Consider the following 6,000-nt stretch of genomic DNA (forward strand, 5'->3'; position numbering starts at 1 on the left):
TCATCTGTTGCCTGCTTTGAGAAAATGATACTTTATCTTGTAGTGACTATTTTATTACATCCTGTTTTGCAGCCATTTAGAAAGGAATTAAGATTTCTCAGTCAATTCCTCAGGGTTGAGTATGATTTACTTCCATTCCAACTCTGAGGTGGCTGGGGTGCATAGATTCTGTGACATGTGGGACAGTCAAGAGCTGGTTGATGCCCAGGCTGGTGGATGGGTATTTGGGGAGATGATACACTTCTTCTGCCTTTCATGTGCAACACGAGTTGACATGCTTGGCAGCATGAGAAATCTCCATCAGCACAGGTGCACCACAAAGCTGAGTGCTTCACTCCTTGCTCTACTCGCTTCACACTTAAAACACAGCTTGCTGACAATTCTGCTATTGTAGGCTGAATTAAAGGTGGTGATGAATTAGCATGTAGGAGGGAGATTGAAAATGTGATTGAGTGGTGCCATAACAACAACCTTCAACATCAGCAAAACCGAGGAGCTGATTATTGACTTAAAGAGTAGGAAATTGGAAGTCCATGAGTTGGTCCTCATCAGGGGATCAGAGGTGAAGAGGGTCAGCAGCTTTAAATTCCTTGGTGTTATAATTTCAGTGGACTACCCCTAGGCCCAACATGCAAGTGTATTTACGAAGAAGGCATAGCAGCGCCTCTACTTAGGAGTTTGCAAAGTTTCGACGTGACATCTAAAACTCTGACAAACTTCTGAAGATGTGCAGTGGAGAGTATATTGACTGGTTGCATCATGGCTTCGTATGGAAACACCAATGCCCTTGAACGGAAAATCCTCCAAAAAGTAGTGGGTATGGTTCAATCCATCAGAATCAGGTATAATATCACCAGCATTTGTCGTGAAATTTGCTAACTTAGAGGCAGCAGTACATTGCAATACAGTCAGCCCTCCTTATCCGCGGGTTCTGCATGTGCGGATTCAACCAACCGTGGGTCGGGAAAACCCGGAAGTTCTTTCTCTAGCACTTGTTGTCTGAGCATGTACAGACTTTTTTTTCTTGTCATTACCCCCTAAACAATACAGTATAACAACTATTTACATAGCATTTACATTGTATTAGGTATTATAAGTAATCTAGAGATGATTTTAAAGTATACGGGAGGATGTGCGTAGGTTACCACAGATCGGGAATCAAAAAAAAAGCACAAGTTCTCTAAGTTGGAACAGGTACATCCGGTATTATTTAGCGTCAGTTCGTCAAACTTTTGTCTTTGTATATAGTGTATATTTTACCTTTCTATGCATATGAAACACTTAAGAAACATGCGTATTTCAATAATTAAACCACTGCATTGCTTAGTAATAATTGCAGCTTTCATCGGGGCAGGGCCTTCACATGCTCATTATTCTCACTTTATCCTTTAAAATTGTTCCGATTGTTGACCGACTGTAGCCTAACGCATTTCCAATGACCGATGGCATTTCACCTCTTTCCGATCGCTTTATTATTTCTACTTTATTTTCAATCGTGATCATTTTCCAGAACAGAAACACTGTGGGTGGCTGGTCCAGAGCTCCATTGGGTCCAAAAGTCCACCACACTGAGACAGGTTAGATAAGGTCTAGAGCTCGGCCAGGTCCTAAAGTCCACCAACTTGAGCATCTGCATTTTTTTTTTGGTATCCACAGGGGATCCAGGAACCAATCCCCTGCAGACAAGGAGGGCCAACTGTACATGATAAATATAGAAAACAATTAATTGCAATAAATATCTATGTATGTTAAATAGTTAAATTAAGTGTAGTCGTACAAAAACAAAAATAATTTTTAAAAAAGTGAGGTAGTGTTCATAGGTTCAATCATGAGCAAAACCCTCCGCACCATTGAGCACATTTACATGAAATGCTGTCAAAGGACAGCAATATCCATCATTAGGGAACTCCCCCCACCCAAGACATGCTCACTGCTGCCATCAGAAAATAGGTACAGCTGTGCTGGTATGCACACCACCAGTTTCAGGAACAGTTACTACCCCTTAACCATCAGGCTCTTGAACCAGAGAGGATAACTTCACTCAACTTCACTTGCCCCTTCATTAAAATGTTCTCACAACCAATGGACTCACTTTCAAAGGCATCTTATCTTCAGCTGTTCCTTTTCTCAGATGGCCAAACATTGTGGTGTCAGACTGATGGAGGCAGTGCATTTTATCATCAGTTTCTGCCCATTCTGTTGTCAGTATCTGCCTACATTCAGAGAGGGTGGCATTCCAACAGTAATGCCTATCTTTATTGGCTGGGAGTGGACAGACAGGGTGGTTTTGTACATTGGCAGTGGACTTTTTGTTTTGCAGTAGCTAAGTGGAAGGCTAATCTTTTCCCATACTTCAGCAAAGGGATGGTCATATCCATAGGAAAGTGCATATCCATATGCTACGTTGAGGCTGGAATGATGTCAGTTCTGAAATAGACCAATGCTTTTCAAAATTTTACCTGCATATTTGCTAGCCCCAGAGGGACTTTTTGTTGAAGGTGAGGCACAACATTGCAATGAGAAGTATTGAGGCAATGATGCAGCTTTGCTCACTATAATCTGCATTGAGTTTGGGTCAATACTGAACAATTAATTAAAATAATGAAAATTAATGAAAACTTTGTTGCATATTGATGATTTTCTTGGTGTTGCCTCCTGTACTTGTGTAGAAGTTGACAGTTTCATTACTTTTGCACTCTGCTCTCAACTTCATGACTAGTCTCTTCCCTTCCTTTTTTTTGATTCATTGTTTCCATCTCAGGAAAAGGCTAGCTACTAGCATCCATTATGTGTCTACTGACTACTCTTCATCCAGACCTCCATCCTGTAAAAACTATTCCATTCTTCCAGTTCTGCTGTCTATTATATTGACTCAAATGATGAAGATTTCCAGACAGGTGCTTCTGAAGTGCCTGCCTTCTTCCCAAACCATGGCTTTCCTTTGATTGTTAATAAAGTCCCTGATTGCATCCCATCCATTTCCCAGTCCTTGCTCTCACCCTTTCTCCTCTAGGACAAAGCAAGGAAAGAGTTTCCATGTTCTCGCTTCCATTCTAACCAGCCCCACATTTAGCATATTACGGTTTTCACAATCTTCAGAGAGATTCCATCACTTGAACACATCTCCTCCCTTTTCAGCATTTCACAGGGTCTATTTTTGTGAATCCTAACCCACTCTACCACTAGTGGTGCCCCTTCCACAGCCCTTTCCTTTGCATCTACAGGTGACGCCACAGTTTACTGTCACCTCATCCCTTTCCACTCTTTTCGGGTGAAGTAGCAACTTGTGTTCACTTCATCCAGCTTAGTCTACTGAACGTGGTTTCATCTACTTTGAAGAAACCAAAGATCGATTGGGTGTCCACTTTGTAGGACACCTGCATTCAATCTGCAGGGATGACTTGTGGGTTTCCTATTTTCTGTCACTTTCATCCTTCACCCACTCCCGCTCTGACCTGTCAGCCTAAATAAGTATGTCACCACTGTCATGGACTTAATTAGCAAGTTTGTTGAGGATTATATACCAAAGAGGACGATCTGAATGTTTCCAAACTGGAAATCGTAGATGTACTGGGAGATCCGATCTCTGCTCCATTCAAAGCTTGGAGTGGAATCTGAACCAGCTGGAAAAATAGGCTGAAAATTTTGGTAGGACGTGTGCAGTGAAGAGCAAGGCACTGAGGAGTGCAGTAGGACAAAAGGATCTGAGAATACAGATCCTGATTCCTAGGATTCCACTCAAGATGGTGCCTGCGTACAACACTTCTTCAATCAACATCTGAATAGATCATGAAACGAAATACTTCACTTATTTTATGCTTGTTTTCATTTTGAATGTGATGTTGAAACTGTTGGAGTCTGTGATTTGCAGTCTCCAAGAGGATTCCGTGAGGCAGAGGTACCATGTGGGAACCTCATTGCGAGAAAGCTGCGAGCTGATGTTTGACTATTTTGCAATTGCAAATTTTTAAGTGCATTGATAGGAGGGATATGGGAGATTCTGGTCCAGGTGTGGGTTGATGGGACTTGGCAGAATAATAGGTTGGCATGGAGTAATGGGTTGAAGGGCCTGTTTCTCTGGCGTAGTGCTCTATGACTCCATGACCCGATGTTGAAGCCTGGGACTGCAGTGTTCAAAATCACATGAGCCTGCCTTTACATGAAATCGACATGGTAACTCCAAAAAACTATTAGGAATGCCAAGAGTCAATACCAGTCCAAAATAGAGTCCCAGAGCATCCGTCAGATGAGGCAGACCTTACATACTCTAATATCTACTAAACAAGTCAGGCAGCATTGCCAAGAACAGCTCATTACTTCCCGATGACGTTAATACATTCTACGCACATTTTGAACAGAAGAAGTTGAAGTGTTACCACTCACCCAGATAGCCCTCCCTGCATCTGAACCCACAGTCACCATTGCAGATGTGACATCAGTAGGGTGAATCTGTGGCCCAGGCAGTGCAGCTGGCCATGTCCTTAAATCTTGTGCAGGTCAGCAGGTAGGGGTATTTGCAGATATTCTTAACTTCAATCCATGGTTACACCTGGTTTAAGAAGATCACTATCATCTCAGTACCAAAGGGAAAGATGACAATATGCCTTAATGACTACTGTCTGGTAGTTTGACGTTCACCATCATGAAGTGCTTTGAGAAATGTGCATTAAATCCACCCAGCAAGACTACCTTGACCCAGCAATATTCAGCATAGGTCCAACCATATTGACACCATAGCCAGGAAAGCACTCTAGTGCCTTGACTTAAGAAGGCTGAAGAAATTTGGCAGACCCGTTTTGACCCTTACCAGTTTCTATCCGTGCACGATACAAGGCATCCTATCTTGATGCATCACGGCTTGGTATGGCAACTACTCTGCTCATGATGACAAAAGATAGCAGAGTTCTGGACGTAGCTCAGCACATCACAAAAAACAGCCTCCCCTCCATAAACTGTCTATACCTCTCACCGCCTTGGTAAAGCATAAACAGAGACGCCACTCACCCCAGACATTCTCTCTTCTCTGCTGTCCAGGGCAGAAGATAAAGAAATAGTAAAGTGTGTATATGTATATGCATGTACCACAAGCTCAAGGGCAGCTCCTACGTGCTGTCTGTCATAAGACTTTTGAATGTTTCCCTGATATGATAAAATGCACTCTTGGTCTCAGAATCTACCTTGTTGTGACCTTGCACGTTATTGTCTACCTGCACTGCACTTTCTTTATAACTATAATACTTGTTATCTGTTTCCCTTGTACGAGATTAATGCAGTGTTGTATTGAATTGGTCTGTTGGAATGATATGCAAGGCAAGTTTTTCACTGTACCTCGGTACATTTGGCAGAAATAAACCAATTAATTAATTTATCACTCTAGTCTGCTGTACTCTTACTGTGAGAACTAATGCAAGCTTGAGGAACAACATGCCATCTTTCATCTTGGCATGTTTCAGCTGTTACAAATGAGGAGCAAATCTGATGGGCAGAAGGGTACAGAATCACCAATGCCCGCCTCCCCCCACCTTTTGAGAATCTCAAGATCCCTATTATTTCGGGTCTGATACTCAGAAAATGAGAGAGATACACATCATGTCAGTAATGAGAGAGACAGACACAGGATAACAGAAAAGGCAGTTGTTATTGACAATGCAGGAATACACAAAAAGTGGAAAGTCTCCTAACAAAAGCGGAACAGAACCACTGATTATTGCTATTGTCTCTTGGAGAAGGAATTGTGTATTGAGTGCTGTACTATTCGTTGAAACCCCTCGGGGCAGTCAGAGTGGTCTGGTTGAAGGATTGCATCATCCCAACCTGATGGACACCTGAGACCCCGTGAGTGAGGATAAAAGTAGGGTCTGGGGAAGACCCCTCAGACGCACCAGGAGAAATGCTACGAGACCGGTGGGGGGCTTGTGTGTGTGTCCATCCTTGCCTGGGTGACGAGTCCTCCACGAAACTGTCTAGCTAAAGGACGGATATGGATCAAGATCGTAACAA

At 42.7% G+C, this 6,000-nt stretch overlaps 1 protein-coding gene across 3 annotated transcripts in view; it reads left to right on the forward strand.

The window, feature by feature from the left end:
• gpatch2 (G patch domain containing 2) overlaps window positions 1-6,000 on the forward strand; it is a 279,190-nt gene that overhangs the window by 520 nt on the left and 272,670 nt on the right. The gene's annotated exons all lie outside the window — the stretch shown is intronic.

This window comes from Hypanus sabinus, chromosome 12, assembly GCF_030144855.1.
Source record: "Hypanus sabinus isolate sHypSab1 chromosome 12, sHypSab1.hap1, whole genome shotgun sequence".
NCBI lineage: Eukaryota > Metazoa > Chordata > Chondrichthyes > Myliobatiformes > Dasyatidae > Hypanus > Hypanus sabinus.